The sequence below is a fragment of the Erinaceus europaeus genome, chromosome 17, assembly GCF_950295315.1.
Source record: "Erinaceus europaeus chromosome 17, mEriEur2.1, whole genome shotgun sequence".
In the NCBI taxonomy this organism is placed as follows: Eukaryota; Metazoa; Chordata; class Mammalia; order Eulipotyphla; family Erinaceidae; genus Erinaceus; species Erinaceus europaeus.
The window spans coordinates 38,280,249-38,303,694 of record NC_080178.1 but is presented as its reverse complement, the minus strand read 5'-3'; the positions used below and the strand labels follow the sequence as shown (position 1 = coordinate 38,303,694).

At 38.7% G+C, this 23,446-nt stretch overlaps 1 protein-coding gene across 2 annotated transcripts in view; it reads right to left on the bottom strand.

The window, feature by feature from the left end:
• The window catches only part of GRM5 (glutamate metabotropic receptor 5), a 654,830-nt gene that overhangs the window by 274,284 nt on the left and 357,100 nt on the right, over window positions 1–23,446 (bottom strand). The window lies entirely within an intron of this gene.

Here is a 23,446-nt window from a genome sequence, read left to right as displayed (position 1 = left end):
AGAGTGGACTCTCTATGTGTGTATCTCTGCTCAAGTTCCCTTTACACTCTTGTTACCCCTAGAATATAGACTGGATAGTAGATTTGCATAACTGTCTATTCTTGCTATCCTCTCTTTATTTTCTCTTTCTCCACTGGGATTTGGTTACTATTTTTTCATGGACTGGAGAAATTTTTTGGCTAACTGGTAACGATTAAACTCCTTCAATACTTACTTCAGTTGCTACTGTAATTCCGGAGGTTGGTGAGTGCAATTGTCATAAAGGTATTTAGTACAGTGTTACTTGTGCTCAAAACACAACAACTGAGGAACAACAGAGCATTAAAAAAAAAAAGAGAGAAACACATAAATAAAAAAAAATGGGTTGATTAAAAACAAATAAAACAGCTACCCCAATGAATGAAGACAAGAGCCCAGAAGAAACCACAAATCAGTCAGAAGTAACCATAGATAAGAAAAGTATGCAAGCAATAATAAACTTATTAATCACAGAAATGAAAACAACATTGGAGGAAAGGAATGGCAGTATTAGGGAAACAACAGTTGAGACCCCCAAGGAAAATACTGATTATCTTGAGACAATTAGAGAACTGAAACCTGAAATAGCTGTAATGAAGAAAGAAGCTGAGGCAAGGGAAAACAGACTAACAGAAGCAGAAAACAGAATTAGTCAGACAGAGGATGAGTTAGAGAAAACTAAGAAAGAGGTGAAAGAGCTTAAAAAGAGATTGAGAGACACTGAAAACAACAACAGACACATATGGGATGATCTCAAAAGAAGTAACATTCGTATAATTGGCCTGCCAGAGGAAGAAAGAGAGGAAGGGGAAGCAAACATTCTAGAGGAAATAATACAAGAAAATTTCCCAGACCTGAATAACAGAAAGGATATCAAGGTGCAAGAGGCCCAGAGAGTACCAAACAGAATCAACCCAGACCTGAAAACACCAAGACACATCATAGTCACAATGAGAAGAAGTAAGGATAAAGAAAGGATCCTAAAGGCTGCAAGAGAGAAACAAAAAGTCACATACAGGGGAAAACCCATAAGACTTTCTGCAGATTTCTCAACTCAAACTCTAAAAGCCAGAAGGGAGTGGCAAGATATCTATCGAGCCCTGAATGAAAAAGGGTTTCAACCAAGGATAATATATCCTGCTAGACTTTCATTCAAGCTAGATGGAGGGATCAAAACCTTCTTAGAAAAACAACAGTTAAAGGAGGCAACTATCACCAAGCCGGCCCTGAAAGAGGTACTAAAAGACCTCTTATAAACAAGAACATCACTATAATACTTGTAATATATCAGAGTAAACAAATTGTTTTTTAGAACAATGGCACTACAATACATTAAATCCATAATATCAATAAATGTCAATGGCTTAAACTCACCCATCAAAAGGCACAGGGTGGGGGTATGGATCAGAAAACATAACCCAACCATATGCTGCTTGCAAGAATCCCATCAGTCACAACAAGATAAACACAGACTTAAAGTGAAAGGATGGAAAACTATCATACAGGCTAACGGTCCACAAAAAAGGGCAGGAACAGCCATTCTCATCTCAGACATGATAGATTTTAAATTAAATAAAGTAATAAAAGATAGGCAAGGACATTACATAATGATTAGAGGATCAATCAGCCAAGAAGACTTAACAATTATTAACATCTATGCACCCAACGAGGGACCATCTAAATACATTAAACACCTATTCAAAGAATTTCAAAAATACATCAATAGTAAAACAATAATAGTGGGAGACTTCAATACCCCACTCGCACACTTAGACAGATCAACAAAGCAGAGAACCAATGAAGATACAAGAGAATTGAATGGAGAGATTGACAGACTAGACCTCTTGGACATTTTCAGACTCCTCCACCCCAAAAAACTGGAATACACCTTCTTTTCAAATTCACACAACACATACTCAAGGATAGACCACATGTTAGGCCACAAAGACAGCATCAATAAATTCAAGAGCATTGAAATCATCCCAAGTATTTTCTCAGACCACAGTGGAGTAAAACTAACTTTTAACAACAAACGGAAAATTATTAAAAGACATAAAATTTGGAAACTAAACAACATGCTCCTTAAGAACCACTGGGTCAGAGACTCACTCAAACAGGAAATTCAAATGTTCCTGGAAACTAATGAAAATGAAGACACAACCTATCAAAATATTTGGGACACAGCGAAAGCAGTACTGAGAGGGAAACTTATAGCCATACAATCACATATTAAACACCAAGAAGAAGCCCAAATGAACGACCTTACTACACACCTCAAGGACTTAGAGGAAGAGGAACAAAGGAACCCTAAAGCAACCAGAAGGACAGAAATCACTAAAGTTAGAGCAGAAATAAACAACATCGAAAATAAAAGAACCATACAAAAGATCAATGAAGCCAAATGTTGGTTCTTTGAAAGATTAAACAAAATTGACAAACCCCTAGCCAGACTCACCAAACAAAAAAGAGAGAAGACTCAAATTAATAGAATTGTAAACGATACAGGAGATATCACAACTGACACCACAGAAATCCAGAGAATTCTGCGAAACTTCTATAAAGAACTATATGCCACCAAGCTAGAGAATCTGGAAGAAATGGAACAATTCCTAGAAACCTATGCACTTCCAAAACTGAACCAAGAAGAACTACAAAATCTAAATGCACCAATCACAGACAAAGAAATTGAAACCGTTATTAAGAATCTCCCCAACAACCAAAGTCCTTGACCAGATGGCTTCATAAATGAATTCTACAAAACTTTCAGGAAACAGTTAATACCCATACTTCTTAAGCTATTCCATAAGATTGAAGAAACAGGAATACTCCCTTCCACCTTTTATGAAGCCAACATCACCCTGATACCAAAAGCTGATAGGGACAGAACAAAAAAGGAAAACTACAGACCAATATCTCTGATGAACATAGATGCCAAAATATTAAACAAGATCTTGGCCAACCGGATACAGCAACATATCAAAAAGATTGTTCATCATGACCAAGTGGGATTCATCCCAGGAATGCAAGGCTGGTTCAACATCCGTAAATCAATCAATATCATTCATCACATCAATAAAAGCAAAGCCAAAAACCACATGATTATCTCAATAGAGGCAGAGAAAGGCTTTGACAAAATCCAACACCCATTCATGCTCAAAACTCTACAGAAAATGGGAATAGATGGGAAATTCCTCAAGATAGTGGAGTCTATATATAGCAAACCTACAGCCAACATCATACTCAATGGAGAGAAGCTGAAAGCATAACCCCTCAGATCGGGGACTAGACAGGGCTGTCCACTGTCACCGTTACTCTTCAACATAGTATTGGAAGTTCTTGCCATAGCAATCAGGCAAGAGAAAGAAATCAAAGGGATACAGATTGGAAGGGAAGAAGTCAAGCTCTCACTATTTGCAGATGATATGATAGTATACACAGAAAGACCTAAAGAATCCAGTAGAAAATTACTGGAAGTTTTTAGGCAATATAGCATGGTATCAGGCTACAAAATCAATGTACAAAAATCAGTGGCATTTCTTTATGCAAACACTAAATCTGAAGAAGAAGACATCCAGAAATCACTCCCATTTACTGTTTCAGCAAAATCAATCAAATAACTAGGAATAAAGTTGACCAAAGAAGTGAAAGACTTGTATACTGAAAACTATGAGTCGCTACTCAAGGAGATAGAAACTGATACCAAGAAATGGAAAGATATCCCATGCTCATGGATTGGAAAAATAAATATCATCAAAATGAATATTCTCCCCAGAGCCATATATAAATTTAATGCAATACCCATCAAAGCTCCACCAGGCTTCTTTAAGAGAATAGAAAAAACACTACAATCATTTATCTGGAACCTGAAAACACCTAGAATTGCCAAAACCATCTTAAGGAAAAGAAACAGAAATGGAGGCATCACACTCCCAGACCTTAAACTATATTATAAAGCCATCATCATCAAAACAGCATGGTACTGGAACAAAAATAGGCATACAGACCAGTGGAACAGAATTGAAAGCCCAGAAGTAAATCCCAACACCTATGGGCATCTAATCTTTGATATGGGGGCCCAAAGGTAAATGGAAAAAGGAGGCTCTCTTCAATAAATGGTGCTGGGAAAACTGGGTTGAAACATGCAGAAGAATGAAATTGAACCACTTTATCTCACCAGAAACAAAAATCAACTCCAAATGGATCAAAGACCTAGATGTCAGACCAGAAACAATCGAATACTTAGAGGAAAACATTGGTAAAACACTTTCCCACATACACCTCAAGGACATCTTTGATGAATCAAACCCAATTGTAAGGAAGACCAAAGCAGAAACAAACCAATGGGACTACATCAAATTGAAAAGCTTCTGCACATCCAAAGAAACTATTAAACAAACAGAGAGACCCCTCACAGAATGGGAGAAGATCTTCACATGACAGACATCAGACAAGAAACTAATCACCAAAATATATAAAGAGCTCAGCATACTTAGCCGCAAAAAAGCAAATGACCCCATCCAAAAATGGGCAGAGGAAATGAACAAAGCATTCACCACAGAGGAGATCCAAAAGGCTAACAAACATATGAAAAACTGCTCTAGGTCACTGATTATCAGAGAAATGCAAATCAAGACAACACTAAGATACCACCTCACTCCTGTAAGAATGGCATACATCAAAAAGGACAGCAGCAACAAATGCTGGAGAGGTTGTGGGGACAGAGGAACCCTTTTACATTGCTGGTGGGAATGTAAATTGGTCCATCCTCTGTGGAGAGCAGTCTGGAAAACTCTCAGAATGCTAGACATGGATCTTCCATATGACCCAATAATTCCTCTCCTGGGGTTATACCCCAAGGACTCCATAACACCCAACCAAAAAGAGGTGTGTACTCCTATGTTCATAGCAGCACAATTCATAATAGGTAAAACCTGGAAGCAACCCAGGTGCCCAAAACCAGATGAGTGGCTGAGAAAGCTGTGGTATATATACACAATGGAATACTATGCAGCTATCAAGAACAATGAACCCACCTTCTCTGACCCATCTTGGACAGAGCTAGAAGGAATTATGTTAAGTGAACTAAGTCAGAAAGATAAAGATGAGTATGGGATGATCCCACTCATCAACAGAAGCTGACTAAGAAGATCTGAAAGGGAAACTAAAAGCAGGGCCTGATAAAATTGTAAGTAGGGCACCAAAGTAAAAACCCAGTGGTGAGGGGTAGGCATGTAGCTTCCTGGGCCAGTGGGGGGTGGGAGTGGGCAGGAGGGATGGGTCACAGTCCTTTGGTGGTGGGAATGGTGTTTATGTACACTCCTAGCAAAATGTAGACATATAAATCAGTAGCTAATTAATATGAGAGGGGGAAATCAATTGTATGTCTCAAAGTTTCTCAAAAGACAAACTGAATCTTTTTAATATATAGGCTATGTATTTGATATGCGGACTCTCTCAAAAGCCTAGACCAAGTAGATTAGAAGCTTCCAATAGCACAGCTATATACAAGATACTGGGTACTGTCCAGCAAACCATAACAAAGGGACTTTTCAAAGTTAACCTAATTAACAAATAATGTGATGATAATATTAACTATTGATTGTCTTTTTGAACCCTAAGACAGCAGGAACCTCACATCTCCACTATAGAGCCTCTACTTCCCCCAGTCCTGGAACCCTTGGATAGGGCCCACTTTCCCGTATGCATCTCCCAATCCAAACCAAATAACATTGCATCTACCGATCACAACCTAACCAAAGCAACGATTGCTACCTCAACATGCTTCACCTCAGAATGTATCCAGAGACTTCACGTGTGGAATGACAACCCTTCAGCTTCATTACTCGGGTGAGACCTTTCCTTTAATAGTACACTCTAATTTCATCTCAGGTAGTTCACTTTCTAACAAAGTCCCATAACCTAGATATACACCAGTTTCTGTGAGAGAGAGCATATGTTCACACGTATCCATAAACTACTGCAAAATATATACCTGAAAGCAGGACTACACTAGAGTTTGCAGTGAGTACCTCCCTAACACTTCCTCTCCACTATTCCAAGCTTGGGATCCATGATTGCTTAACAAATTGTTTGGCTTCATATGTTAACTCTCTTTTCAATCACCAGGTTCCAGATGCCACCAGGATGCTGGCTAGGCTTCCCTGGATTGAAGACCCCACCAATGTATCCTGGAGCTCAGCTTCCCCAGAGTCACACCCTACTAGGGAAAGAGAGAGGCAGACTGGGGGTATGGACCGACCAGTCAACGCCCATGTTCAGCGGGGAAGCAATTACAGAAGCCAGACCTTCTACCTTCTGCAACCCTCAACGACCCTGGGTCCATGCTCCCAGAGGGATAGAGAATGGGAAAGCTACCATGGGAGGGGGTGGGTTATGGGGATTGGGTGTTGGGAATTGTGTGGAGTTGTACTCCTCCTACCTTATGCTTTTGTTCACTAATCCTTTCTTAAATAAAAAATTTATAAAAAAATAAAAATAAAATAAATAAAATTGAAGAGCTTCTGCTAGACAAAGAAACCAACACACAAAGAGACCCCTCACAGAATGGGAGAAGATCTTCTCATGCCATATATCAGACAAGAAGGGCCCCATAGAAACAGAAATATGTACTGTCCAGCTCCTGGTTTCCATTCCCTTTTCTAGTACAATTACCATGGTACTTAGGGCCATTGTTAATTCGATGTGGAAAATAAGCAAAATGGGTTTAGAAGATTCTGTAATATCCAAAAATCAGTGTCTTCAAATAAACAATAAAACATACTGATTGGGGCATGATAGTTGGGTAAAAGTATTACTGAAATAACTCCCAGTGAACAAAGATGGAAATTTGAGCAACGAAAGAAACATTTGATTTTTAATGTAAAATATCAAATACAGAGTCCTGGTAGTACATCCGGTAAAGTACACACATTACAATGCACAAGGACCTGGTTCAAGCCCCTGGTCCCCACTTGCAGGAGGGAAGCTTCACAAGTGGTGAAGTAGTACTGCAGGTGTCTCTCTGTATCTTTTTCTCCCTCTGTTCCTCTTCTCTCTCAATGTATATCTGTTCTAGCACATTAAATAAAACTTTAAAAAATAAATTTCTCCTCTCCTCCCCTCCCCTCCCCTCCCCTCCCCTCCCCTCCCCTCCCCTCCTCTTCTCTTCTTTTCTCTCCTTTCCTCTCCTTTCCTCCACTCCACTCCACTCCTCTCCTCTCCCCTTCCCTCCCCTCCCCTCCCCTTCCCTTCCCTTCCCTTCCCTTTCCTTCCCTTCCCTTCCCTTCCCTCCCCTCCCCTCCCCTCCTCCCCTCCTCCCCTCCCCTCCCCTCCCTTCCTATCCTCCTTCTTCTCTGTCTCTCTCTCTCCTTTTCCATATAAAGGAAGAAAGTATTAGAACTTTTCATACTCGAGGAATCTAAGACTGGGTGGTGGCAACTTGTTACCCTAAATGGTAATGGGATCTCACAAAAAAAGAACTCTAAGTAAGAACTAAGGGTGTCTGACTAAATAATGAACTCTACTTAATAATGAAACTGTATCTGTGGGGTATTAGGTAATTCTTTGATATTATTTGATCTATTTTCCTGTAAATTTATTTTTAGTTAACTAATTTATATATTTATTATTTTAGATAGAGATAGACAAGGCAACTAGCATAGTCCTTCGTGTATGTGTGTGTGTGTGTGTGTGAGACAGAGAGAGAGAGAGAGACAGAGAGGGAGAGACAGAGAGAGGGAGAGACAGAGAGAGAGACAAGGAGAGAGATCATGAGGGGGCACAAGTCCTAAACTTCTTTCAGTATGGTGGGGGCTGGGCTAAAACTTGTGAAACAGCACATTGAATGTTTGTCTAGGCCCATTTCTTTTACATAGAGACACTGAGGCAGAGAAGAGAGGAGAGAGGAGAGAGAGAATGTTTCCAAAGCTTCCATCAATATGATAGGGGCCAGAATCAAACCTGGGTGATGTCAAAGAAAAAAAGTGTACTATCCAAGTGAGATCTACGTGAGATGTCCCTCTAGCACAAATCTAAAGTTTCTTGAAAGTGGAAAGGCTAATCATAAAAGAAGCAAACTGGAAAACTTACTCTTAATCATTTAATGAACTATTCAGCTATTTTTAGTTTTGACCTTGTGGGAATCAGAAATTGTGCTGGCTTGGTTATATATATATTTTTATTACTCAGTGACGGATAGTATGTGCCACAAAAATTGAAGAGGATTTTATCACATGAAAGGAGTAACAGGGTAATGCTTCCAGCAAAGAATGTATTCTTGACAGAAATTGATTAGTGTTACAATTCTGAGCCAGTCAATGATTTATGCCATTTACAACACATGGACAGACCACATTTGGCAGGATGTTAATTTACAAATAGCCATCTAAGAATATTTTCTATCCCTAAAGGAATAACAGAAGGGCAGTTGTCACTTAGCTCTGAATGGATTCCTGGACAGATATGACCATATTGTCACTCACCAGTTGCTAAGCAATTTCAATGTCCTCTTCTCATTTTTAACTCAGTTTAGTCAGAGATGTCTCCGCAACTAAATACTGAACCCATATGCTCATGACAAACAGTGTCCAATAAAAAATTAGAAGAACAAATAGCTTAATATATGTAGTTGCTTCCATAGAATGTCAGATATGGACATATGCCTAGAAATACTCTCATCCAAAAGGGCAGCCACCTGCCAAGTGACATATGGCTGGTCTGAATTAAGATATGTGGAGTTGGACCCCTTTTATCCTATGGTTTTTGTCAGTATTTCTTTTTTATAAATACAAATTTGAAAAAAAAAGTTGTGTTACAAATGTGAGGCACACTTATGAACTTGAAGATTTATTGTCATAAGAAGGAAGCCAGGTTATCTCATTTTTTTATTTATTGCCTGTTATATCGGTTACACTTTAGATTTATTAAATGAAATCTACTAAAGATTTGCATATTCTTTTTCTCTGTAATCATGTTCATTGGATCTGCACTGTAATTTTTTTATGTTCTATTTCTATTGGATAGCACTGGTCTAGTCTAAGTTTGCTTTTGTAAAAAGAAAAAAATAAATGAAAGAAACTTTGGTCCAAAGAGTAAACATGACCAGTACAAGGCTATGTTCTTAGTTGAACTAATAAATTTTATATTTATCTTTATTTTACTGGATATAAACAGAGAAAATTTGAGAGAGGATAAGGAGATAGACAGGGAGAAAAACAGAGAAATAAATATAGCATTGTTTCACCAATAGTGAAACTTCCTCCCTGCTGGTGGGGACCAGAGTCTTGAAACTGTGTCCTTGTGCATGGTAGCATGTTCACTTCAGTGGGTGTACCACCATTAGGTGGCAAATAAAATTTTTAAATGAATAAAAATGTTTCTCTCTTTAAATTGAGCTAGAACCAGGGAGATAATTTAAATCTATCTTATTTGCTTGAAAATCCCAAAATCCCAGGTTCAATCCCCAGGATCACCAGAAGTCAAAGCTGAGTTGTGCTTTGGTTTCCAACCTTTCATTATCCTTCTCGCATATATAACTCAGATGTTCACTCATCTCAGAGTGAATGAGATGAATATTCTCCCCAATGTCCTTTAGAGAAGAAGGAACTTATTTTAAGTTCCTTCTTAAAATAAGAAGCCACTTCCATAAGTAACAATGCTAGTCAGACAACTATGACATTCACACTGGGACACCAGTCTATAGACAGCATGTCTGCTAGGGGCCAGGCAGTGGTATACCTGACTGTGAATACATTATAGTGTTCAAAGACCCAGGTTCAAGGTTCTAGTCCCCACCTATGAGAGGCAAGTTTTTCTCTGTCCCTTTCCATCTCAGTTTCTCTTTGTCCTATCCAATCAAACCAACAAAACAAAACAAAACAAACAAACAGAAAACAACAAATGAAAGAAGGCATGCCTGCTGTCCCCTGTCTTTGATTGCTTGCTGATTAAATGACCCCTCTGAGACACAGCTCCACTGGTGTGTCTGTTGTGGTTATTCCATAAATTACTTGCTGTATGGCACCACAGATGTCCCAGCTCTACCTTGTATATTTCCTGCACCTACAAAAAGTCATCCATGTTGGCAAGAAGTCCTGTTTCACTTGATCAGAGAAGCTAAAAGAAGTCAAGGTCTGATGAGCTGTGTGTTCATCACTATTGGACCCTTTAGCTGACAAAGCGAGCACACCACAATTAGTTAAACTTCTGGGACTGTACATTGGAGAAATTTAGGGTGATTTAGACATTCACAGGCAGCAGCTCTCTCTTGGATGGCTGGATTCCTGAAGATCTTTGCTCTAAAGAACATAGAATGCCACATTTTGTTTTTTGATGCATTATATTTACTGGGCTCTTCCAAGTATAGAAGCTTGGGGGAAGGGGGGCACTGTTTTGGGTTTGGATGGCTGATTAATTTTTCTGCTATTAAGAAAATCTTTAATTATCTGGAGGTGTCAGCACCAGGGCTTTGTTCTGTGCTTCTTCAGGAGAAAAAGGAAGTGACATTCAGGATTTCTAACTTGAGAATGAAAGAAATGGATCCTCTGACACACCCACCTGCTTGGCCTCCCACACTTGGAGCCCTAGAAACTGCTCCTCTGGCTCCTAGAGAACAGATTCAAAGTTTCCTTATTTGGCTTCTTAGTCACCAAACTGCAAAAGCTTCTGATTATCTATTTCCAATTATCTTTTTTTTTGTCTTTTTAATTCACATAGCAACGCTGTTCTGAAGTTCATTAATGTCAATCCTACAGTGCCATTCACATCTTCCTCCTCTTCCTCATTTTATTTCCAAAAGTTTATTTATTAATTCATTATTTATTTATTTATTTATTCAGAGAGTGAGGAAAAGAACAAGAGACCAGGTTGCCACTGTGTACATACAGTCCCAGAACTCAATAGATTTCATATAAGCAGGTCTTGTGCAGTACTCTCTGAGCACTTTCTTCATCCTCAGCAACACAGCCAACATGTTGATTTCCAGTACATCAACTGGCTCATCTCAGGTCTGGGTAGGACATGTACTCTGTCAGGCCTGTGACCCGGCATAGAAAGGAGACAGGGTTCTTCATTCTCTCCTCTCTCTCTCTCTCTCTCTCTCTCTCTCTCTCTCTCTCTCTCATTTAGTCTGTATCTCTGGGATGAGTGAAAAAGCACCCAGAAGCTGTGAAAATGCACAAGCATAAGGGCCCAAGGACACATAGAAAAGATTGAAGTAAAGAAAAGTCATCACTTTGTTCATCTAACAAAGGGAGATAATGATATAACAGAGGCTTAAATGTGAAAAGAGGGGCCACATGTGGCACACCTAGTTGAGCACATGTATTGCAATGCAAAAGGACCCAGGTTTGAGCTCCCAGTCCTTACCTGCAGAAGGAAAGCTTTGCGAGTGGTGTAGTAGTGCAGCAGGTATCTCTCTGTCTCTCTCCCTATCACTGTCTTGATTTCTGGCTGTCTCTATCCAATAAATAAAGACAATAATTGAAAAAAAAGTGAAAAGAAATAATTCAGTGATATATCCCCTGGTATATACTCAAATTCCTCAAGTGTTATCAAATATAAATTCACAGTCTAGAACAACAATTTATTCAGGATATATACATATTTTGAGTATGTGTGTATTCTGAGTTCTCAGGCATGCAGAATATAATCAATTTAAAAAATAAGCCACAGTATATTGGGAGCAGCACTTACCATGGGCACTACTGAGAACTAATCTGTCCTTTCATCAACACATTTTATTTCTGTTGCCATTTAAACATAGAGATTATTTTTTCACTCATAAATCTTCATATTTTTATATTACATTCTATTTTGCTGTATTATATTTATTTATTCCTATTTAGCACAGGAACCTGTGTAACCTCTGCATCCCTTTCAATCTGAGCCTGCATTCCATGGTCATAGCTAGGAACATTCTAGGCTGCCCTTGTTTCAGGACTAGTCTTTCATGAGTGGCAACGTATGTTGACTCAACCTCCTTTTGGAGAGTGGGACAGTACCTACTATTGTACTATATTGAGAGTAGTGTCCTTTAGAGGCCCACAAGAGGGTTTATGATGTTTTTCCTGAAAGATATGACCAGTGATGGTGAAGAGAAGGATCTGTTAGAGATCTAGGCCCATCATATCTATGTGAAATCCTTGGATTCCCTGACTAAGGCCCCAGATGATGAGGTGGCCTTGTAGTAACCAACAAGGGCCATTATTAAAGTGTGCTGGTCTTTTGCCCTTATCCAGCTTTTTAAGTCCTTACTATATCTGACAAGGTTAGCCATAGAGTGATTGAAGGAATTAAAATAGGAAGTAGGTAAGGAGGATATCTAGGTCTAAGTAGGAAATATTTGTTAAGTACTTTATGGTGTTATTTTTAGGTCTTTCTACTTGCTTGCTGCACTTATTGAGTCACTGTAGACTGTTGCACACATTTACTTTATGGTATAAGTTTTTCCCCAACTTATGGATACAAGTGTTCTTTCTCATGGGCCCTGGTCTACATCTAGGTTCTATAACTGTTAAAAAGTGTTCCACCTGAAATGGAACTAAGTAGTTCCATGAACTAGAAAAATGTCTCACCATTGTATTGCAACTGGAGGAATGCTTCCCCACTCCAGGAAACTTCTTTGGATGGAAAGACAGACAAAGGTAGATAATGACAAAGCTTCTCTTACTGCTGTCAAGGCTGAGCTCAAGCTTGAATCATGCTTACTTATGACAAAGCAAACCACAGTATCCTAGTGAGCTCTCTTGTTGGCATCTGATTTCCTGAAAATCATCTCAGAGAGGTCCCAGTCTTATTTTCTTTATTTTTTAAATCATAATATTTATTTATTTATTTATTAAATTTAAGATAGATGCAGCGAGAAATGGGGAGAGAAAGGGAGAAAGGGAGACACTGGAAACAATGCTTCATTCACCATTTAGAAATCTTCCCCCTGTAGGAAGGAACTAGGATGCTGAACCTGTGTGCTTGCACATGGCATCTTTTGTCCTTTATTGGTTGTGCCACCACCTATGCCACCATAGTCTCCTAAGAAACTGTTCCTTTGGCCTGCAGAGGTGGGGGAACAAATAAATGAGACAGCAGAAAAAAATCAGAATACTATATGTATTTTATCTTGGGGTAGCTTCTATGCAATATTTATTTTTGAAAAGCACAGATGAATAGGAATGATCTAGAAAGACAACAGGAAAGACAAGGGAAATTCAGCATGTTCAAGATGTTTCTCATCAAGGGGCTTGGAAATGGTGCACCCAGTTGAATGCATAGGTTACAAGGTTCAAGTCCCCAGGGTCCCAAGGTAGAAGCTTCATAAACAGTAGAGCTATGTTGCATCTCTCTCTTCCTCTCTATCTCCTCCATCCCCTTATGACTTCTTTCTGTCCTATCAAAGGGAAAAAGAAAAAAAGTCTACCAGGAGTGGTGGGTTTAGTGTATAAGCAAAGAGCCCCAGAAATAACTTTGGTGGCAAAAATAAAATATCTCCATTATCAACATGGGTCACATCTTACTTTAGGCTGAGCTTTGGTTACCTGGTGCATGATGGTGGATATAACTTACAAAAGAACCTAAGTGGGGATGAGAGTATTTTGCAGAGACTTATCATGGGGGAAATGAGAAATTACACTCATGTACCAACAACTGTACTGTAAATCATTAACACCTCCCAATCAAATGATAAAATAAAATGAACAAAACTAAAGTTAAAAAAATAAAGATACCACAAATGCAGAATTTCATTTCTCCTTACAGAATTATCCAAAATATAAACACAGTTCTATCAAACCACACAGCAGTTAAGCTACATAGCAAAGGGCTATCCATCTTTGGAAATGCCAATTTCTAGTTTCACACTACACATTTGGAACTCTTACCACCATATCACCTAGTCCCTTTTGGTCAATTTATCAGTATAACAAATGATTCACAAGAGAAGATCTGAAGATGACACCTTGGAACCATCCTCCAGAGCTCTTAAAATATGAAATTCTACATTCTATTTGTCACACTATGGTAATAACGTGAAAAAAGCAGAATGTTTTCATTAGTAGCATTACACTGATCTCTGAAAAGATTCCAAATGGTCTGCAGAGGACTGTCAGTGGAGGTGGAGTTAGGACTATCTTTCTATTGCAGCTGAGATGATTCCGCATTAAGTGTGTGGTTACTTAGTAACATTAAAATGACAATTACATTCCTTTATAATTAAAGGCCTCAGTTTTGTGAACAAGTCACACATTTCACTAGCACCACATTCTTTCTCTCTTGGTAGTTATTTCACTCAATTCTAAATGGAGGATGTGTGAGTTTCCTCTCTAAAAGCTTTTCTGTATTACAAAGATGAACAGTTAGCTGATGCAGAGAAACAACAGTTTTAGATGAAGAAGTTAATTAAGAAGGGTGGAATGAAGTTTTTGCTGTATTATTCCTTGTGACTCCAAAGCATGTACCATTAGAAGAAAATAATTAGTCACTTGAGGTAGCCAAGCAATCACATTTAGGAAAATTGCATGCACACTTATGTTGCTCAAAATGCTTTAGAAAGTGATATTTAATCCTTGTTCATACAGCAATGTTCAGGTATCTAGCCCAAGTAGTAATTTTTACTGAATAGTTTTGTAAATAATAAGTGGTTCAGAAAGGCTTATAATGATTGATGAAGTGAAGCTTTTTATTGAATATTTTAGCATTAAATAGATGAACAGGATGAATTTCTGAACTGGAGAGATAGCATAGTGAATAGTACAAGTTGTCCTTTTTTTTTTTTTGGAACTATGTTTTTGCTTTGTTCAGGTGTCAGAGATAAGATGATGCCTCCTAAATTTGTGTTGACAGATGAAGTCACTAAATGTTTAGTCAAAAAAGAAAAAAAAATCTGCAATTTTTATGGTTGTGGAGAGAGTTCATCATCAGAGTATAGGACTTGCAAAAGGTTCCATTGCCAGCACAACAGATGCTAGAGCTGTGGTCTCTTTCTTTTTCTTTCTCTCTCTCTCTTTCTCCATCTCTTAATCTTCTCTCTCATAAAAACATATCGAAAGCTTCAGTAGGAAACACATATCCATTTGTCATAGAGGGCTGCATTGTGCCAGAAGTAGAGTATAAGTAATACCCCAGTTTGCAAATGTATTCCTTAGGGAAGTGGACACATGCATACCCTACTGTGGCCACATAGTAGAGGTGGCATTCAGGGTGTTTTTCTCTCTTTTTAAAGATAACCTTTATTATTTACTTATTTATTAGTTTTATAGAGAGCAAAAGAAGTTGAGAGGAATGGGGGAGAAAGAGAGGGAAAGAGAAAGAGAGGCATCTACAGAACTGCTTCACCACTTGTGAAGCTTTGCTCCTGCAGATGGGAAATGGGGCTTGAACCTAGTTTCTTGAACATTGTGCTCAAGATAACCAGATGTATTAGCACTCACACTCATAATAAACTATTTTAGAGTATTTTTCCTGATTGCTTCTATTTCTTAATTTCACACACAAAGCTTCAACAAATCTTGAATTGCTGTCTTTAATGTTGTATTGATGCTATCACCAATGTCCAAGTTCCCTTGACCAAAGAGAGAGCACCAACACAGTGGCAGATTGTGGATAGCACACACAGTTGAATGCATTTGTTACCATGAACAAGGTTCTAATTCCAAGCCTTAGTTACCCACTTGCTGACATGTGTGTGTAGGGGGTGGGGAACTTCATAAGCAATAAAGTATAGCTGCAGGTCACTCTCTCTCTCCTCTCTTTCCTCTTTTATCTCAGTTTATCCTTGTTTCTATACAGTAAATAAATACATAAATAAAATATTAAAATGATACAACAGACACAAACCTTTTGAAACTGGGGTCTACATAAATGAAAATTCCATAGTTCGCTTAGATTACTGTTTCTTCCCACCACACATCACAATATACTAGGATTATAACATATTAATTGCTTAACTTTATAACATAGTCTGAGGTGTAGGGACTCTCACAGTTAAAATAAATAAAAATAAAATGTCTGGATACTCTTAAGATCATTTGACCATTACATCGATATGTGAAAAGTTTGCAATTTTGCAACATGGTATGCAATGCAATTCATGTTTATCCTCTGTAAAGAAGGTTGACTTTCTTGCTCAATTGGTATTTACTCTGTGTTTTAGAAGCTCACTTTTTTTTCTATTCTTAATGACTCATTTTCTATTCAGTTATTTTCAGCACTCCAGGTTAATCAGCTGAAAGAACAGTAACTGTACCTTAAGGCATTGATCAGAAAACTATCTAGCTTTGTGTGTACACTGGTCAGGAGGACATCTAAGAATATATATATATATATATATGCAAGCAGGAAGTAATATATATGTATATATGGAGAATATATATTATATATATGGAGAAAGAGAAAGAAACCACTATATGTTTAAAATTAAATACCAGCTATTAAATTATATATCTGAAACTTAAAGTAATGATAAAAGCTATTTTAAGCAATGGAATTATTTATGTACAAGTTCCCAGTATCTCAAAAATAGATGAGACAGACACCACATATTCTGGAGCATTGACTAGTATTTCTTTTTTTTTTTTAGGGGGGGGCTTCTCAGTTTTCTTGTAGGGACTTGTATCATTATGTAAGTTCAGATTTAAGAATCTTGAGGCCAAAAAGATAGCTCACTTCCTAGAACATGTATCCTGCCAAGAACATAGCTTAGATTGGAGTGCCAGCACCACAAGGTGGTTTATCAGTTTATCAGCACCAAGAAGAGCTCCTTTGTTGTGCTTGCCCCCATCTGAATGAAACCTCAACAGGGAATGGTGAAATTGTACACATACAAGGTACCAGCTCCCAGAGAGTAAACAGTCTAAAAATAGACTTAATTATGTGTGCATTTATTTTAAAAGTTCCTTAAAAATTGGAGATTGAGAGGGAAGGGGGGACTAGAGAGAAATAGACACCTACAGCACTGTTTCGACACTTGTGAAGTCCCCCCAACCCCCTGTAGGTAGTGTCCAGGGGATGAACCTGGGTCTTTGAGCATGCTAATGTATATGATCTACCTTGTGTGCCACCACCTGGGGCTCAGAATCTCTCTTTTAAAAGCCATTTTTTAATCCTTCAAAACCACAGTTTAGACAAACTAACCAGAAGATACAATTCTGTCTGATCACAGGAAAATGTGAAAACTCTCAGGAGGAAGGTTGAAAAGAAAGTGCCTTCAGGTATCAGAGACAGGTTGGACAAGGTTGGAGTACTCTGTGTGCCTTGGACATGCCCATTTTATGTGTTACTATCTCTGCCATAGCCTTTGGTGGCACCACCATCTCTCCCCTGGATTAGAGCATCTCCCAGATCATGCACTCCAGTCTCCCCCATACAAGCCCTCTTTTTCTCTGTAATTAAAGTTTCTGGTAGCATGCTTTCTTTCTTTCTTTTTTAAATTTATTTAATAATAAACAAGACTGTAGGATAAGAGGGGTACAGTTCCACACAATTCCCACCACCAGAGGGGCAGAGCCAAGATGGTAACTTGGAGGCAGTTGCTGGTGTGAGCTCCAACAACAGCGGCCAGATAGGGTAGGGCACTGGGCCGTCAGCAGGACGGTGAATAAGGGGTCATAAGTGTGACACCAAGGAAGGGTCCTGTGGCTCAATCTTGGGTTAGAAAATGGAGGAAAAAGAAAGGAAATATTCTGATTATTTCTGAAGGGCAGCCCCTCCCCCCATAACCAGACCCCAGGGGCTGTAGAGCTGGAGAGCTGCTACTAGCAGGCTCCCTGCTGAGTTTTTTTCTTCCAGTTTTTAGTATATGTGCTGCTGAAGCAATCACTGAGCTTTTTTCTTTACCAAGATTTCTGGCTCATCAGGGGTATCATTCCAATCCTTTACCTTTTTGATTTCATTTTCTCTCTTTTTTTCTAAGTGGCTGGAGCTCTATTTGAGTGACAAAATATCTGACCAATCAGAGTCTCATCCGTGCCTGGGAAACATTACCTGGAGGTTTTTGTTTTTTTTTTCTTATTTTTTAGCAAATGGCTGTCTTTGCTCAGGCTGCCTGTGCCAATCTGAGCCACCCAAGCTGCAGACTGACTGTTGGGGTTCTTTACTCTATTCTGTTTTATAATTACTATTATATATACATGTGTTCCATTCCCCCCATCCTTCTTCACACTGACCAAAATTAACTATTATTTTTTATTTCCACTGCTAGGTAACTGGGTGTCCTATCCATTGTGAGAGAACTGTTATTGTTTATTTCCACTGCTAGGTAACTGGGTGTCCTACCCATTGTGAGGGTCTTCTTAAACCCTAAAACAAGAGGCATCTCCCACTTCCTCTATAGAGCCTGGGATTCTCCCAATCCTGGAACCTCTGGGGTCAGGCTCATTTCTCTGCATGCTTCTCTCAAGTCATACCAAATGATATTGCATCTGCTGATTCCAACTTAATCAATGCAAGGAGTACCATCTCAGTATGATTCACCCCATACTGTGTACAGAGAAGTCAGGCATGATATGCCAACCCTTCACCCTCATAACTCGGGTGAGACCTTTCCTTTCATGGTAGTCTCTATCCATTCTAGAAGGTTCACTTCCTAACAAAGTCCCAAAACCTAGATATAGGTGAGATCACATTAGAGCATATGTTCACATGTATCTATAAATTAGGGGAAAATATATACCTGAAAGCAAAAATACACAATAGTATGTAGTTAGTCAGTGTCGAGTTCATAATGAAATACAGTCAACTTAGACTGGCTTTCTAATGAGCCTGTCTGGGTGGAACAGTGGACTTTGCCTAGGGATAAGCTAGATATTTTAAAAGAGCTCGTCTGAGAGCAGTTGTCCTTGGGACACATTCGTCATTCCAGAAGCCCATGGAATACTCCTGTCTTTGTGATTAAAAAGCGCTCAGGAAAATGGCGCCTCCTCCAAGATCTCCATGCGGTAAATAAAACCATGCAGGTCTGGGGCTCCCCCCAAAGGGGTTTGCCTCTTGCTTCTGCAATTCCCATGGGAATTCCAATCATAGCTATCAATATACAGGGTTGGCAGCTATGTAAGTCTTCCCTCCCCCACAAAAACATCTTACATGTTCCCACCTGAGCATGGCATCCCTTAAAAACATTTAAGCCTGCTCCACTCTAAATTTCCTATACTGTGGCCATTAGATATAAGGAAAGGGGGAGATTCTGGGAAATTGTGCAGATGCAGTCACATCTGCCATGTTGTCCCCTCAGGCTATTGCTAGTTCCCCCGAGAATTGGGACATTCTTGGAGCGCCTGTTCTGCCATGTTGTGCCCTCAGGGCATTGTCAATTCCCCGTGATAGTGAAGTGCTATGGTTACTCCTCCCCCTTCCCATTCTCATGAGAGTTATTATCCTACCCTGGAGTGCTATGGTTACTCCTCCCCCTTCCCATTCTCATGAGAGCTATTCCCATAAAATTCCTCCTTCTTCTGCCCCTCACTCTCTTGCCTGCCTTTCACTTCGGTGATTAGATGCAGGGAAGGTTGCTGTGCAAAGCGGCCATTTTTGCTACCTCCACATGGCCCAAACTGCTGCTCTCTCACCAAACTCTGAGGTGCCAGCACAAATAAAGGATTGTGTTCCCTTTCTGCTCCAAACCTCCTTTTTCTATGTCCCACCACCACTGCAAGTGACAACACAGGCTCCTAAACTAATTATGGGCCCCGGATCACATCAAATTATGGGATTTACAGTCAACAATATTTATACCCCTTTCCCATATTAGGGAGCTATTGTCTTCCCTGATCCAGATTTCTGGTCCTTTTCTCTGCCATGACATCATCTCCCCAGACAATAACCTGGATCCACCTGCATATCAGATTTCAGGCCCAGGCAAAACAAACAAACAAACAATAGTAGTATAGCTACAGGCCCTTTGAAATATAAATAAAATATGCCTACTAGCTATCTACAAAATTGGGGACCCCTTAACACTTCATCTGTTCTATTTCAGCCTTTAGTTCCATGATTGTTCTACAATTTGTTTGGCTTTGTAGTATGTTAAGTCTCTTTTCAGCCACTGGTTCCAGATGCTATCATGATGCCCATGTTCAACGGGGAAGCTATTACAGAAGCCAGACCTTCAGCATTCTGCATCCCACAGTGATCTTGGATCCATACTCCCAGAGGGTTAAATAATAGGAAAGCTATCAGATGAGGGGATGGGATACGGAGTACTGGTGGTAGGAATTGTTCAAAGTTGTATCCCTTTTATCCTATGGTTTTGTCAATGTTTCCTTTTTGTAAATAAAAAAATGTATACAAATAAAAAAACAAAAATTTCCCACCACCAGAGTTATGTATCCCACCCCCTCCACTGGAAGCTTCCCTATTCTTTATTCCCCTAGGAGCATGGAACCCAGGAACAGCAGGATTTCTTGCTGTCAAACTCTTCCACAGGCACTTTTAGGTTGACAAGTCTAAATGATTTAACATGGAATAATGTCTTCTGGAAGATCCAAGTGTGGGCAGTAAATCTGGATACTTGAGTTTGGGTCAGGTCACAGTCTTCTGAAGGAATTAATAGATAAAAGAATGAGAGAAATCCTAAAAGGAGAGCATTTTAGGTGTTTAACATATTGACCCAGGTGTAGATAATTCTAAAAGCTTCTTAGCAAACAGTTACCCTCAGTTAAAAACTGTAAATGAGATGAATCAGAGGAAGTAGATTTCATATCCTTACTAGAAGTAAATGACCAGAATCAAAATAAAATTTGTTCTTTGGGTCTTCCAGAGATTCATTTCTCAATAAAGAGGAGGATACTGTTGTTATAGAGAGTCTTTTATTCTGAAGCATTTGCCTGCCTTGTCAACTTGATTAGGGGACTTGGCTCAAAAGTTCGGAAACAGTAATAGGTGAAGGTATGCCTTAGAAAGGAAAAGAGGGCAGGAATATATATATATACAGATAGTCATAAAAATAATAATCAAACTACATCTGTGACCTTGGGAGAACTATTGCTGTTTCCATTGGAGGGAATGTGGACACAGAACTCTGGTGATGGGAACAAAGTGGAATTACACCCCTGTTATCCTACAATTTTGTAAATCAATATTAAATTACTAATTAAAATTAATTAAAAGAAAAAAGTTTACTCTGTCCTGTGAGAAAATTACAGAAAGTAAAAAAGGTGTCACAAACACACACAAAAAATCATCACATTCCAAAGTCTAATGATGGGTAACACTGCAGGGAGTGGGGGATAAGCGGTGAGTCTATTTCCCATAAACCTGGTGATCACTTAGAATTTATATCACTTAGATAGCTTAGGAAATATCTCAGCTGGGAAAGCAGAGGAATATAGAGGTCTGAGTTTCCTGTTTTGATCTGGATTATAGCATCTCTTTCTTTGAACTTTCTACCTCATATTAAATAAAGAACATACATTTTTCTTGAAAATACACATAATTCACACATAGTATTTTCTTTATTTCCTTTGCTTTTTATTTATTGAACATAGACAATGAGAAATTGACAGGGAAGGGAGAGAGAGAAAAAAAGAGAAATACTTGCAGCACTGTCATGAGGTTTTTCTCTCTTCACATGGGAATGGGGCCTTGAACTTGGGTCCCTGTTTATTGTAACAGGTGTGCTCTAATAGGTGCATAATATAAATTACTATTATTATCATTATTATTTCCATTTTATTTGATAGTACAGAGAGATATTAACAAAGGATGAGGTGATAGAAAAGAGAGAGTAAGAGATATCTGCAGCACTGATTTACTTCTTGTGAAGCTCCCCCTGCAGGAGGAGATTGAGGGCTTGAACCTGGGTCCTTAGGCAAGATAATGTCTGTTTTCATAAAGGTGAGCCACTTGCTGGCCCTGAAAAATTATTTTCATGATTCTAGAGAGTGTGAAAATATAAGTTCCAATTAAGAATAGGATTATGTATTGAGAAGATCAGATATGACATATGTCATATTTTCTCAAGAGTTATTCTTTATTTTTTCTTATCATCTGGGCTTCACTCCAAGTTAAAATTTTTCAGATAGAAAGAAGCAGAGACAGAGGGCAAGATACCACAACACTGAGGCTTCACCCAGTATGGTGCAGAGCAGGCTGCAACCTCAGTTGCATGCTTGACACAGCAGGTGCTATAGCCAAGTGACCTATCTTCCTAGCCATGCTCTAAAGTTATTATGGCCCATAGATGACCATGAAAAGGCATTTATTCGTGAGAGAATGAAGCTCTCAGAGCAGGGGCATGTGTCATGGCCCAAGCTGTATCTCTACTGTCATCTGATTGTCAGCAGAATATCATGTACACTACATGGCCATGGCTGATCAGCTTCAAGAAAAAAGTGTTATTCTTATAGGGATGAAAATCAGAGCTGAACACTATGGTTGGAAAAGAAGAGAAAGTAGATGATCATGAAGTCAGGTAGGCTCCTGGGATGTATTATATTGCAGGGAAGAGCAAATAGAGAATTATAGTTCATGACATGACTACTTGGAGATAGCTGTGGAATCATCCAACAGAACAAATTGTTGTTGGCCATATTATTGTTTATGTTGTTATTGTCAGAACTATAGTAGTCATGTCCAGTTTGCACAAGACTTTGTACAAGGTTTCCTGTCTAGATATTGATCTATCTTCACTATGACCTTATCAATTATAGTCTATTATTATTTCTTCAAATGAGTCAGCTTAAAGAGTTGATGCAGCTTGCTCAAGATCATTTATCTGTAAGTGATTGAACTGAGCCTTAGAAGTAGGCATATGATCTTTGTACTAAATGGCCAAATGAGTTTACCAACAGTGGGCCCCTTAGCCTGAGAACACATTATATTTCATACTTTCACAGATCTCTCCTGCATAGAAATTCCCACTGGAGACATTTCAGAAACTTCTGTGGTGTAAAAAAGAAACAATTATCCAATTGTCTGAATTGTTACTTATTTAATGAAATGCATTAGTAATTTGAACTGGACTGCTATGAATTACTCAGAGAAAATGGATTCAACTAATTGGTCCAGAAAATTGCCTTAAGGATATAATTAAATTGCCTAGTGTACTATTACTGCTAGCATAAACACGATTACTGATCTTCAAGACCACTTGAGTTTCCAGAATAATTAAAAATAAGTGCTAGGAAAGACAAGATTCATGAACAAAATGTGGTTTCAGTTTCCAGTTATGACATTAGCTAATAAAAGCAAAGCAAAGAGATACTTATTTGAAACCATTTTCAGAATTCTGTATTCCTGTGGTATTCATTAGTTCTTAGAAATAACCCATTAAAATAGCTAAAAATATTTTTGGAGAGGCTTACCATCATTTTTCATCTAGGACCTCAAGCATGAGCTATTGTTCCTATTATTATTTGCACTTACTGAGTTTTGAAGTATCATAATCTGACCCTAATATCTTTTTTTTAGCAAAACATGCTAAGTAAATATATGTTGCATAAGTGAA